This window comes from Carya illinoinensis, chromosome 8 (genome assembly GCF_018687715.1).
Source record: "Carya illinoinensis cultivar Pawnee chromosome 8, C.illinoinensisPawnee_v1, whole genome shotgun sequence".
In the NCBI taxonomy this organism is placed as follows: domain Eukaryota; kingdom Viridiplantae; phylum Streptophyta; class Magnoliopsida; order Fagales; family Juglandaceae; genus Carya; species Carya illinoinensis.
In genome coordinates, this window is record NC_056759.1 from 25,793,751 (window position 1) to 25,809,282 (window position 15,532).

Consider the following 15,532-nt stretch of genomic DNA (forward strand, 5'->3'; position numbering starts at 1 on the left):
TTACCTTTGATAAGTTCAGAAGTTCAAGAAGAACAAGAGGAGATAACTCAACTCTTAATCACAATTCCATATGGTCTGCCTCTCAAATGAGGTTACAAGTGGTTTAAATAGACAATCCCCAAAACCCTAAGTAAACAATGAGTCGGGGTACTGTAGCGTGAACAGTGCCATACGCCGCGCTACAGTTACTTCTGAAACCCTAGTAAGACATAAAATTATAACTTTCCAAATAAACCCTTGGCCAAAAATACAAGGCCTTCCCAAAAATAACCCTAGTCCATTAGAAATAAGACATACGTGGGCCAAGCATCCTCAAGCCCACTTCTTCTAAACTAATAATAAAATACCGTTAAACAAATTGAAAGCCTTAACAACAATAGGCCCAATCTTTAAGTCATGTCTTCCATAGCTTGTATCAAGTGGATCAAAACTGGTTCTTTTTCCTTTAAGCCCATCTTGAGTGTTGGGCTCTTCCTAGCTTCATCCCAAGTGGATTGCACCAATCCTTGCATTGCTTCCTTGATCTTCTTAGCTCTTGATCTTGTAATTGGCCCATCTGAAATTTGCAAGGGATCTTTAAGGATAGCTCCACCTTGGTTCCCATCAGTTTGTATTTTTGTTTTGGCATATATCCCAAACTTGCCTTGTCAAAAACACATCTTTGACTACCAAGAAGTTTTTCAAAATTTCTTTTTTCATTCGTAAAGTTTTCAACAATATTTTCTAAATCGGTTTTCTTCTTATTCAATTCAAGCTTTTCATCTTTCAAAATGATACTTTCTTTTCTTAAAATATCAATTTCGTTTGTTAAAGAAGAATTTTTCTTTTTCAAATAAATATACTTGATACCCAATTTTTCAAATTCCTCATATACCTCTTCTAAAACATTTTGCAATTCTTCATATGAAGGATATTCAATATTATCAAGATTTGTTACCTCAATGTCATCTTTAGCTATAAGATAAAGATTTGCTAATTCTTCATTGCTTGCTTCACTATCTAAACTACTTGAATCATCATCCCATGTAGCTTTCATTGCTTTCTTGCCCTTGTTTCGATCTTTTTTTAGCAGGGGACAATCTGGTTTGATATGACCAGGCTTATTGCATTTATAACAAATTAAAGTGTCATTTTTACCTGAATCTTTCTTGGAAAACTTTTTGAAGGATTTCCTCGGAGGAGTTTTATTTTTATTTTTAAGAACCTCTGAATTCTTCTTGTTATCATCGCAACTTCTTCATCTTTGTCTTCATTTTCCTTATCTTCATCACTTTCACTTTCACTTTCATAAGGAACAGTTTTAAGTGCCAAGCTCTTCTTTGGCTTTCCTTCTTCTTCTCCTCTTTTCAATGTGTACTCATGGGTGATAAGTGACTCGATGAGTTCATTCACTTCGAACTTCTTGAGGTCTCTAGCTTCAAGAATCGCTGTCACTTTTGATTCCTAGCGTTTTGGTAGAGAGTTAAGAATTTTTCTTACTATCTCCACCTTGGAATAAACTTTGCCAAGAGCTGTCAAGCTGTTTATGATGTTAGTAAAAAGAGTGTGCATACTAGAAATAGATTCATCATCATTCATCTTAAACATTTCATATTCATGAGTAAGAATATAAATTTTTGATTCCTTGACTTGCGAAGTTCCTTCATAAGTAACTTTCAAATTATTCCAAATTTGTTTTGCCGTAGCACAAGTCATTATTCTATTAAACTCATTTCCATTGAGAGCATTAAATAATAAATTTATAGCAGTTAAATTCAAAATATAAAGTCTATCGTCTTCACGATCAAACTCTTCTTCTTCCTTTTTGACCTTTACTCCATCAACCACTTTTGTTGAAATATAAGGTCAATTTACAATACATTTCCAGATTTCTCGACCTTGAGCCTGAAGGAATATTCTCATTCTAACTTTCCAGAATGAGTAATTATTTCTACAAAAGAGTGGAGGCCGACTGCTAGATTGACTTTCACCAAATGAAGCTGCAATGTTAACCATAAGATCTTAACTCAAAAGATAATTAATCTTATAATAGAGCTCTTAGCTCTGATACCAATTGTTGCTCAGATGACTAACACAAGAGAGGGGGTGAATTGAGTTATATTTAAAATAACAATTATAAATCAAATATACAATATAAAATATAAACAAAATACGAAACAGTAATAAATATAAAGAGTAAGGGTAAGAGAGAAACAAACTCAGTATGTTAACGAGGTTCGACCCCACCGCCTACGTCCTCACCTCAAGCTACCCCTTGAGGATCTCCAAATTCACTATTCAACCTCCTTCAGGTGGAGATAGAAACCTATTACACCTTTGAACAACACCGCTACAAAAGATCCGTGTAGAGCACCTTCTACACTTGCAATCACCTTACACGTGGTGATTCAACTATTCTCCGTGTAGAACACTTTCTACACGCACAAAGGTTATACACACTCTTTTTATGATACAAGAGCTGATAGTGGGTAGGTTATCCGAAAACACTCCTCAATGAGTGAAATAAGAACAATACAGTGCAAACTATATCTCTCAAAATGAACAAGGATTAAAGCTCAATGCTTAGAGGAGAGAGAATGAAAGCTTTGAATGAATGTTGTATGCTCTGGATGTTGTGAATGTGAAGTTCTCAAATGATCTATTTATAGGCGTATGAGACTTCATATTCAAATTAAAAAAGATTCACATGTCAAAAATAACATCATTCATTTTTTCAAAAAGTTCAAATAAAAAGTTCTTCTTTTTCAATTGTCAAAGACTGTTTCATTCATTTTTCAAAATTTTCAAACCTAGTCTTTTACTTTTGGCATATGACAAAAGGAGCACACTTTTCTTTTCAAACAAATCAAACCTAATTTTTTACTTTTTGTATATGACAAAAGAAGCATACTTTACCTTTCAAAAAATTCAAACCTAATCTTTTACTTTTTGCATATGACAAAAGGAGCACACTTTACATTTCAAAAAATTCAAACCTAATCTTTTACTTTTTGTATATGATAAAAGGAGCACACTTTATTTTTCAAATATTTCAAACAAAATCAACTACCTTTTGTGTAAGTCAAAAAAAACATCAATCACTTTTGAAAATATTCAAATAAAACATGCACATGTGAGAGATGACAATCAATCATCTTTAATATTTTCAAAGTTCAACCCTTTAATCAAGTCATGCACATGTAAAAGATGACAATCAATCATCTTTCAAAAATTTCAAATTTAATTTTCAAAAATATTCATGCACATGTGGAAAATGTATTTTAATGCTTTATGATAAAATATTAATTTTGAGCATTAATCTTAATTTCAAATTTTGAAGAGATTTACAACATTACTCTATAACTTTAATGTGAACTTGTTTCCTTCTTACTCATGCTTGTTTCCTTGATGTGCTTGACTCCATTGTGTAGACAACTTGAGTTTGAGACTTCTTTATTCTTTGAATTCATTTGTTATCATCAAAATTCATGTGTAGATATATAATTACACAAAACTTGAAACCTTGGGTTCAACATAAACATACAAAAATAAACAATCAATATATTTTTTGGTAATTCAAAATTGCATTTATAATGTCATTACTCGTTGTTCAAACCATTTCAGAAACTTTTCTTCATGTTTATGGCTTATATCATTTGCTCCAAGTTCTTTAAACACATTAATATGATCATTGAAATTGAAGATTACAAAATAATTTATATTCTTATATATTTTTTTAATTAAATTACAATTTTATTTAACAAATAATGACAAATTACTTAAAGTGATTTTCTATCTCAGGGTAATTGTTTAACACGCATCACTGAGATTTCTCGAACTCTCTTCTACACAAATCGTATCCACTTGTTGCACCAAGTGGACATACTTGTTGGAAAAACACAGAAAGCCCATTTCGTTGTCTTACTTGGTCAACATCAAAGTTTCTTTCCGGCCCGATCAAATCTCGTGTCAACTCCGTGGAAGTATTTGGAACAGAATGTATGCCACTCATCGTCAATATATGTTTCTACAATTGATCCTTCTAGGTGTGTCTTGTTATCCAGGCTAAGTGAATCATAACGTCGAAGAATGATGGTAGGTAAATACTTTCCAGCTTACATAATATTATAACAATTTCTCATTCCATATGATCCAAAACTTCTACATTTAACATTCTAGCACATAAGTCTTTGAAATACACCCAACTTGCAAGCTAAAGTTTGGTTAGAGAGCCATTTTGCATTAATGTAGCCACTTTTGGGACTCCATGCCATATTAATGGCCCCATCTAGGAGCCATACCTCATTAAAGGATTCTGACCAAACAACATTCGAAGTGATGTGAGCCCCCTAAGGCAAGGTATGCGAGGTCCCCAACAAAAGCCTCATATATTAGTTGACCACTAGATACAAATAACTCTCTCTAAGCTCACGCACTGTCATACAAACTACTAAGAAGATATATTGACTTAAGCATCAAAGACTCCTTAACCTTCACCCGACTCCACTCCTTCCTCTGTTTTCTTGAAGTGTGCAGGTTTTAAGGCCTAGGTCTGAGTTGTTGGAACCCAGCCTAAAGGTACATGAAACACGATGTCAACATTAAGTTAGATCCATTGGATGAGCATGAATGGCTCTTTTGACATTAAGAATATCTATAAATAGTAGTAAAATAGTTTGTAAATAGTAGTGAAATTATCTGAGTTAAGATATTTTATTAATTTTTAGAAAATGATAGAAAAAAAATTGAATAAAAGTACTATAAAACTAAATATTGTTTGAATATAATTTTTTAATATATATATTTAAAATTTAAAAAAGGTGTAATCTTTTTTGTGTTTTGTTTGGAAGTTTGAAAAATCCATAATAATTAGATGAAAAGGCCAAAGATTTGAAATTGAAAAATATTTTGTATTTAAGTGATGTTTGATCTTTAGAAAGGAAATATTCTATAATACCCGAGAATACTGTGCACACAATCAAGGCCTAAATGTCTCAAAACAAGATACAAAAGATGAAAAGTATTAGATCTACACAGATATCTTATAAAAGAAATCTTAATAAACTAATGCAACTTAATACCATAAGACAAATCTATTTAACAATAAAGAAAATTTTGCAATTTTTTTTTTAAAGGAAAATTCATGTATGAAAGCCTTCATCAAAGGAAGGAATGAATATAAGAGGGATAGTCCTCCGTATCAATAGTGTCCTCTAACAAGTCTAGATAAGACTTTGCTAAAATGTGAGCGACAACATTTGCCTCCCTATTAATATGTTGGGCAAACCAACTATCAAGTAGTGAAAGCTGCTGTTTTACATCAATAATCATAACACATGGAGTATGCCAAGAAGAGCCAACTTGTGTAATACTCTTGATGACCTGAAGAGCATCACCTTCCAATCATAAATCTAATCTCAACAACAAAAATTGCAGCTTGAAAAGCTCCAAAATATTCAACTAAGATAGGATCAGGAAAATACTCTCTCTGCATTCTTTTTTTGGCCATCACATTACCTTCATGATCTCTAGCAATATTGCTAATGCCAACTCTGCCAAAACTCTTGTTAATCGTTGCATCCCAATTCACTTTATAAAAACCTACAGTCTCCATTTGCATATCCTTGTAGTCATCTCAGCTCCTAGTCGATTGGTCCTTGACTGCACTTCTTTGAAATCCAAAGTATCTATCTCGATTGTTGCATCATGGAGGAGGGATGAAGAAACTGGCCTTTAAAGACAAATTAATTTCTCCTCTGCCCAATCGTTCTTCTTGTTACAACAAATTCCTCCATAACATCCTGCTCAAAGACTGCAGTCATAGATTCAAATAGGCTCCTAAACTAGACTGCAGATAGGGTGCTCTTTTGAATACTTTTAGAACAAAGACTCCAAATATCCTTAACTGCAATGCAATCCGGTAGAGCACGTACAACAAAATCCTCTTCCCTTGGGCAGATGGGACAAATTGGTGAGTCCATGATTTTCTTTTAACAATAAAGAAAGTTTTGTCAATTTATAATCTGTTTTTGATAAAATTTCTTCGTAGACCAAATATTTCTTATATAATAAAAGCACGCTTCTTTTATCCAACTGGTTGTAACTAGACCTAATTCATGGTCGTAATTGAGACTTTGGCATATTAGATAGTAAATTTTTACCAACTTGGTATGATATTTACTTGATCCCTTAGATTTTTTAGTCCTTTATGTGAAATCACCACCTATTCTAAAAGTTTAAACTAATAAAAAGATGTAAATTTTATTATTTATTTTATATCTTAACACTCCCCCTTAAGTGTGGGATAAACTTTTCCTCAATGGATGACCCAATACGTAGAATAATAAACTAAATGGGATAGAATGTAAAGTCAGAATTCGAACTCAGGACCTCTGTTCTTATACCATATGAAATAATCACTTATCTCAAAAGGTTAAACTAATGGGAAGATGTATATTTTATTATTTATTATATATCTTAATACTTTACTTGTTATATAATATTTTTTTAAACTTATATTTATCACTCAAATTGTATGTTTAGAGATTCATTGCTTGACATCCAAGAAAACTAGTTTTTCATGGTCTAGAAAACTATGTTTAACTGCTCATTCAGTCTTATTATGTGGAAAATTCTTGTGTATACTTGCCCAAAGTCGTTTTGATTTTCACTTTTTTTTTTCCCCCCCAAGAATTTCTAGTCACCAAAAGCACATGCACATGCATTGAAATAAGAAGGGTAACCCTGCAAAAATATAAAAGATAACAAAAAAAAAAAAAAAAGCCAAAATAAAAAATAATGAATCAAATGTAAGAATTAAAATAAAAATAGAATTTCCGTAACAATATACCAAGATTTCTAATAAAAACAAAAAATTAATACGAGAAAACATCTATGAAGAAATTTAACAGTCAAAGTCAAGACTTTTATTCTAATATCATGTTAAAAATTTAAACCAATGGCAATGGCAAGTTACCTTACAAATTTAAACCAACAGAAAGAAATATTTAATGTTTAAGAGCCTAAACTTGAATGCATTAAGAAGGGTAAGTTGAAAAACAAAGCTTTTAGGACAATGTTATTTATATAAATGCACACATACGGAAGAAATAGTTAAGCCTGTAATGGTAGGTTATTGTTTATTGCGACTCTATCTAAATGGCAAAAGCTTCTAAAAACATATACATGGAGAGAGAATGATAAGATATAACTTGATGAGTAATGCTAGATATAATTTTAAGTTGCGCAAGTCTTGTACACTTCCTTTGAAAAATAATAGTGCCCGTCATTAATAAGGAGCACGTGCGGCTTGAAAAAGTAGGTTTTATCATGTGAATTCTAAATTTATCCACATTTTTAAAAAAAAATGCGTGAGACTTACATTCTGTAAGATTGTGCAAATCATTTCTCTAACTTGATAGGATCAAAATCTTAAATTTTAATTTTAATCCAAACAATCAAAAGGACTTAAATATAGAGTTTTTTTTTTTTTTTTTTACACATCCATGAAAATAAACATTCTTGCACAAAAAGAATCGTACAAAACATTCTTGAAGAATTTTTTTTTCTAGTTATTTTATATGATAAATACACTTTGTACACCAAAACAAAAGAGGTCCTGCATTTTACACGCAAATACCAACACATTGCATCCTAAAACAATTAAAAAGTTGTCATTTGCATCATTCACCAAGACAGTCCCAAATCACATTTTTCATCAACCTTAATTGTCAAAATTAGACCAAAATGTTAGTTTTCAATAGTTCGAGAATTTAATTTTTCAGATTTTTCAAATTGAGATTCAAAGTGAAAAATTCCTTGTAATTTGAAGGTACAGACTATATATTTCATTAATAAATCCCTTATTTTCCAAAGTCTACCTTCTACCTGCTTTGATACAGAGTTAGAAAGGGACCACTACCCATATATCACTGTAGTTCTAAATCTTTATAGCATATCATAGAGATTTCCAACTACTGAAGCCAAGAAAACAGAATTAATAGCATTGCTGCAAAATCACAAAACTTGAACTTGGAATGAAACTACTGTATAAAAATATATTACTTACAATGAATGTTCATATTAGTGCGATTAAACATCAACAAATAGGAAGACCAACAATGCTTCCAGTTCTTATTGTGATAAGGGGAAAAACAGACAAGGTTTTGAATTGGTTCTGTAATAACCTAAAATACAACAAATTTCTATATGTAAATTTTATATGAGATTGTGAAAGCCTCAGAAAATTAAAGAATGATCAAACAAGAGCAAAAAATGAAATAAGAAGCATCGTGAGTGTGCAAGTAAAAGACTTCAAGTTGGGTGGATGATTGGTTCGTGGTGCTGCCCCAGGTGTTGCCACAGGTGTCTGAGAATTGTTTCCAGTGCCTCCAGTGGCTTCCGGGTCGACAGGAAGAGCAGGGGAGACAGCTGGAGGTTGTGATGGGCTGATAGGTAGGTTGTTTGAGGTCTGATCATTGTAACCTGGTGACAGCAAGTCTCACTAGAATCACTAAAAGAAATCAACAAAAGAAGAGAAATGTGCACTGGGAAATAGAAAATGGAATCACACTCACAGTTAGAATCCTTCCAACCCAATAACATCCTCTCACGATCAAAAACTATGTTATAGCCAGTCATGAAGTTTTCTGGATGGAAATAAATAAATTCAGAGAGTAAGTGGCCATTTATCAATTCAAATACATAAGCATACAAAATGGCTTTCAGTGATACATGGGGCAAAGAAAATCTGGGTGATGAAATTCATGGCTTGTTAAATGATGCAATGATTAAATGGATATCTGATGAAAAGAGCGCAGCAAATGCCGAGAAACCACCTGAAATATGAACCCATGCATTGAAGACTTCTAACTGTGTGAACTTCATCTCTCCAAATTGGAGACTACTGAAGAAGTGTCTTGGCATTTTAACCATCTTGGAGTGGCAACACAAGTCTAAGCAGGGAGGGGGGACAAAGCTGGGAAGGTGAATGTAGTAATGATTTTAAAATTCTATTTGGCTATTCATTGAATTGATCATACACAAGATGGTCAGCCTTGTTAAATTCATGGCTTGTTAAATGATGCAATGATTAAATGGATATCTGATGAAAAGAGCGCAGCAAATGCCGAGAAACCACCTGAAATATGAACCCATGCATTGAAGACTTCTAACTGTGTAAACTTCATCTCTCCAAATTGGAGACTACTGAAGAAGTGTCTTGGCATTTTAACCATCTTGGAGTGGCAACACAAGTCTAAGCAGGGAGGGAGGACAAAACTGGGAAGGTGAATGTAGTAATGATTTTAAAATTCTATTTGGCTATTCATTGAATTGATGATACACAAGATGGTCAGCCTTTGTAGATCTGACCTATTCACCAAAAGATGCAAGTAACTATTCCTCACCGTCAATCCCCGCCGCCTCCCAAAAACAAACCAAGAAACCACTTCCATCAATCCAGAAGTAATTTTATTCTCCCCAAAAAGGAGAAAATCAAATTCATTCAAGTACTTCTGTGCTTTTTATGAACTTCAGACTTCATTATGGACAGAATTTCAACCAGCATAAGTATGTCCAATTTCCACAAAATATATAAAATTCCAAACTGACAGAAAAACGTCATGAGAATGCAACACAAAAAGGTTAAAATAAGCAAAGTTCTTGCTCAGGAAATAAGAAAAGTTACTGATAAATAGATACTCACGTCCTATGATGTCTATATTAACATCACTTTTGTGAAGACCCAGACAATACAAAACTGCATCCTGGAGATCACAACATTAAATTTTAGCACAACTCAATCAGGAATAGGAAATTAAAGTTTTGGAAGTGAGATCACACCTTGGTAGTGACAATTACAGTTGGATCATTGAGAGAATATCTGTCTCCCCCTTTCATTGTCAGATTCACATCAGGAATTACATTACCGGTTTGATTTGCACTGCATGTAAAGTGGAAGTCAGTGCCTCAGAGTTGAAAGGGCAACTAATACAGAATAGGAAGAGGGTTTTCTCCAGATATAGATGACCTCAAGTAATAACAGTATTCAAAGGGCATCAGGTGATCAGATGTATGCCGTTTCTCTTGGATCTGGGAATTGAACTGTAAAACAACATATATAATAAATCTCATATATTACAGAAAAGAAACTCCCAATAATATCATGAAACAGTGGTATTTGAAGAACTTACACTCTCAGAAATAAAAGTATAAGCTGGGTCCCTTAGGCTAGTAAACGATGTACCAGAGTCAAAGATTAAAACTGAACTCCAGCTCAGAAGAATTTTTTCCCACGGTTATTTGAGTGATGCTGATGTTATAAGTTGGACTGATAAAAAGTTCCCGAGGGAAATCAGTATTATCATGGGATTTAGATCAAAGAGATGTCTTCTTGCCAAACAAAATGAACTTTCCCAACAGTATTTGAAATATCAATTAGTGACAACTTACTGTGATTGCCTAATATTGAATGGTGTTTCACTTTGGTCTGAGCTGCCATTATCTCCAAAACTGATTCTACCAAACCCATCACGTCCAAAACACAAGGCAAAAGAATTTGAAGCTAGCCCATTTCTTGCTAAGGTGCTGGGAACAGATATATTCTCAATGCCAAGCCCAAATAGACCGTTTGGCGCTGCACCCTCCAAAAAACCACCAGTCTGAATTTGACCACAACTGCAAATAAGTCAAATGTAAGATAACAAGGCCCATAAATAAATGAAAATTCCTGAAAAGATCTGACCACCAGGTAAAAGACAAGAGACCACTTCAAGAATAAGCAAGTAATGCTAGCCAATTAATGGAAATAAAAAAAAAGTTGATGGTCATATTAAAGAGTCAGATAAAATAGTTGATGCTGATATTCCTTCTAATATTTCACATTTTCTCTTCTTATATGAAGAAAGATTTCTAGTGAATCATCAAAATCGAGGCAATACAACTACTTGACAATCCTCATAAATTATCATTCGTACTTGAGGAAAAAGGCCATACCAGACTCCAATTTCATCATCCAAATGATTTTCATTTGTCAATATATCCAATTCTCCAAAGTTTGTATTATACTAACCGGAAATTATTGAACTATAACCCCGTTTCTAAAAGTTGATATCACTATAGATATAACCAACATCATATTCACTAGAAAGGTTGCCTATCTACCTAGTATTTTTTATTTTGGATATTTCCAAAACCCACATTGAGATTTCAAATATTTCCTCCAAAATTTCTCGGTAGAAAAGCAATATTGAAGAACGTACCCAAAAGTAATCGGAGCGTCAACAGCTTTTTGTTGATCATCATCTGTAATTAAGTGCAAAATATCCTCTACAAGAATCCCAGTCGATGAAGTGTTAGTAGAAAGATACGATATGTTATAAGGACAGTTACTATTTGCTGAAGGGCATGATGGGGTTTGTCCGCACAAAGTGCTGTTGCAGGAAACATTTTTGCTTGTTGATGAATTACTAGGACTGTAGATGCTGAGGTCTATTATCTGCTTGATGAAAGAAATCGAGTAATTATCAAAGAATTCAGGACCTGAAGAAAGCTTCTTTCACAAGTAATCCAAAAACAACCAAATACTCGGAAAACATAAGTCCAACATAAAAAAAAAGGTAAGATTCTGCTGGTCAGATCATAAGATTTTAGTCAATATGCACCTTCACAAACTTTTCTGGATGTTAATGAATAAAGAAAACTTCTCATATGGTTCCACATTGGTAGAATTTGCTGGGGGCGTCAAGGAAAACTCGAGTGGGGTATCCATCTAGAATCTATGTTAGACAAAAATATTCACACTCTAGTTGTAAAGCCTGGAAGTTAGAGTCGATTTCCCCTTCATCTAGAATCTATGTTAAATAATTTTATCATGGTCAATTCAACAGAGTAATGGAAGTCTAGATGATAGTTTTAAGCATGACTGCAATCAACAATGAGTGGGGTAACCATAACTTTGTTGAATATGTAGCAACAAGTCGCACCTTTCAGACCCACCCAATACACATTTTAGAAGAGAAAGATAACACAATCACACCCACGAAAAAATATCATAGATTGCGGTAGATGCAACAATATAATTCAGAGATCCATGATTCCACGAAAATAAATAAATAATGAATTTAAAAGTTAATAACATACACTTCTAGATGAATTCTGCAAGGCAGTTACGCAACTTCCTGGCTTACAATCACATGGCAGCCAGAACAGATCACTGCCTGTGTCTAAGGCCACCAAAAATGATAACTTTGGCGTCCCCACGGAAACACTGGCATAGTGCAAACTGAAACATCAAGAATCCCCATAGAACCTTCAGTCCTTGTTTAGTTAAAAAAAAAAAAAAATTAAACTTACAACTCAGAAAACTAAAAATAAAAAATAAAAATCCAGAATTTGTCATTGAGCATATGCTTTCAGAAGCTATTTCTATCGTCCAGATATACATCGATAAACTTACAACTTTGCTACGACTCTTTTACAATTGATCTATTTTGGAACGAATGACAGTCATGTAAAACCAAAACTATTTTAATCAAGTGGCAAGGTTGTATTGGTTTATTGTAAAATGAATTGCAGCTTTATCAACACTCCACCTTTAGCTCCAAGTTTTCAGACAATGATTTAAAGAATACGGATGAGTTCTTTCGATTTAGGGAAAAAAAAGGAATGAATATCAGACTACCTTAGATAAAGGATCTCAACCTTCCGTCACAACAAAGAGCAGGTTGGCAACTCAGGCTCTTTTCCGCCAATAGATCATGATTGTGAGCTGTATGCATGGCTTCATATATTGGCATAAAAGCAATAAACTTATTGCGTTGGGATCTATGTGTTCTAAGTGTTAAAAGAATTATAATTATTATTTCCCAATACTAGTGAACAAAAGAAATCCCATCTATTATCTTTTCCACCAGTTTCTCACCAGCCATACAAACATAATCCAAATTCTTCAAAAGCTCACCAAAAACTCTATATAAAGAGATACATATATATATATATTTTCTATATAATATATATAGGCCGGAGTGGGTTAATGAACTTACAATCCCAAAGAGTTGAACCTAGCAGTTTCGTGTCCATTGGCAAAAGTGAGCGGCGACGTCTGGCCGTCGCTGGCGGCGAGATGACGGCCACGAATCAAGCGGTCTCGGTGTGACATAGCGGCGTAGTATTCAACGCTCCCTCTCTCCGGGAGGCCATCGAAGCCGAGAATTCCCTTAACGGGATCGGAGAAGCGGTGGTGGATGTCGAAACCGAACCCGGAACCGTAACAGATGCGAGAAACCAAACCCAAAAACAGAAACAATAGCAGAAATGAACGGGCGGAAGCAAAAGGACCCCAAGACATGGCTTCGAGTACTTACAGGACGTTGTCGTCGAACGTTGTTTTTGTTGTAGAGAGAGTATATGAGAGCTCTCTCTGTAACAGATAATTCAGACATATATATATATATAGAGTTAGATTACGAGGAGCAATTCGAAGTGTTTATATTTTAATTTTAATTCGCTGGGACGCAGCTGAGAAAGTTTGACGTTTCCACACTAAAGGAGGAAGAAGAGGAGGAAGAAGTCGGAGAAGAGGCACAGGTAACTCTGGAGACTTGGGTCCACGCTCCAAATGTCAAAAGTCGCTCTCTTGCATTCAGTGTGACAACGAAAATCGCGAGTGTCACGTTGGTCCCACTTTCACATTTTCTTAAATTTCGAGTTTTTTACATCTCCTTTTGAAAAAAATAGCAACAAACGTATGAAAACAATTAAAATTAATAATAGACTAATAACTATTTTATATTTATATTTTAATATCCATAAATATAATTATATCACTTTATTAAAAATAATTTAAATTTATAGAACTATCATCCATTTAAAATAAAATTATAAAACAATTAGAAAAATATTATAAATTTATTATTTTTCAAAAATAAATATGTTGTGTATCATGACTTAATTTGGGTCAATTCTAATTAATTGAAGATGACAAAGACTTTGAGACTATTGGATCATAACTTTTTTTCTTGAGTTAAAATATAGTTAAATGGTGTTAATTTTATTAGAGATTTATTTTGTATAGTTTCTTAATATCTATTTAAATCTAAAATGACTACTAAATTCTTATTTATTAAAATTTTATAAATTGTCATAATTTTATTATTGTTTTGATGTTATATTAATTGAATAAATGTTATTTATTATTTTTACTTATTTATTAATTATTTGATTAAAAATAAAAAAATGACAAACAATATTTTTCTGACAAATTTTCCTGCAATAATTAAAAATAAATATATAATTTTCCTCGGGTGCAAAATACATTTATTAAATTATATATATTCAAATTTATTGATATATTATTTTTAATAGATAAAATAATTAATCCATTTAATCTTTCATTAGTCGAACGTAAAATCATTAATTCTATTTTCCAAAAACTTATCTACGCAAAAGCAATTATTACAATTATTATCAACAATCGGCTCAATAAATTTTGAGCTCTAAGGATAAAATTAGAACGTGTCCTTTTTCTTATATCAAACTAAATTAGGTTATATATAATTATATTTTTACTTAAAAATTATTCTATTCTTCTCTTATTTTTAAATTTTTTAAATCTAGATGCATATTTTTTATTAGACATATTTTATAATAAAAAAGAGCAATATCTATTATATAAATTTTATTATGCTTATGAATATTTTAAAATAAAATAAATATTAATATAAAATAATTGAACCTGATTTAACAAATAGATTTCACTTTAATATAACAAATAAGCTCCACTTTTATACAAAATTGTTCATCTATATAATAAAATAAAATATATTATTTTTATTATTATTCAAAATCAAAGAAATAAATTTAGAAAATTTGAAAAAAAAAAGACAAAAAAAAGTCAATGAATACATGGCCGACAAGTGAATTCAATTGTGAAACTTTGGAGTTGAAGACGAAGACAAAAAAAAAAAAAATCAAAGGGTCTTCTGGACACCAGAGAAAATGATGTCTCTAGATCCTAGAGACATCATTTTCTCTGGTGTCCAGAAGACCCTTTGATTTTTTTTTTTTTTGTCTTCGTCTTCAACTCCAAAGTTTCACAATTGAATTCACTTGTCGGCCATGTATTCATTGACTTTTTTTTGTCTTTTTTTTTTCAAATTTTCTAAATTTATTTCTTTGATTTTGAATAATAATAAAAATAATATATTTTATTTTATTATATAGATGAACAATTTTGTATAAAAGTGGAGCTTATTTGTTATATTAAAGTGAAATCTATTTGTTAAATCAGGTTCAATTATTTTATATTAATATTTATTTTATTTTAAAATATTCATAAGCATAATAAAATTTATATAATAGATATTGCTCTTTTTTATTATAAAATATGTCTAATAAAAAATATGCATCTAGATTTAAAAAATTTAAAAATAAGAGAAGAATAGAATAATTTTTAAGTAAAAATATAATTATATATAACCTAATTTAGTTTGATATAAGAAAAAGGACACGTTCTAATTTTATCCTTAGAGCTCAAAATTTATTGAGCCGATTG

The 15,532-nt window shown here is 32.1% G+C and overlaps 1 pseudogene; it reads right to left on the minus strand.

Annotated features, from left to right (window-relative positions):
* Positions 1 to 8,004: 8,004 nt before the first annotated feature.
* LOC122319322 lies at positions 8,005 to 13,557 on the minus strand (annotated as a pseudogene).
* Positions 13,558 to 15,532: the final 1,975 nt, after the last annotated feature.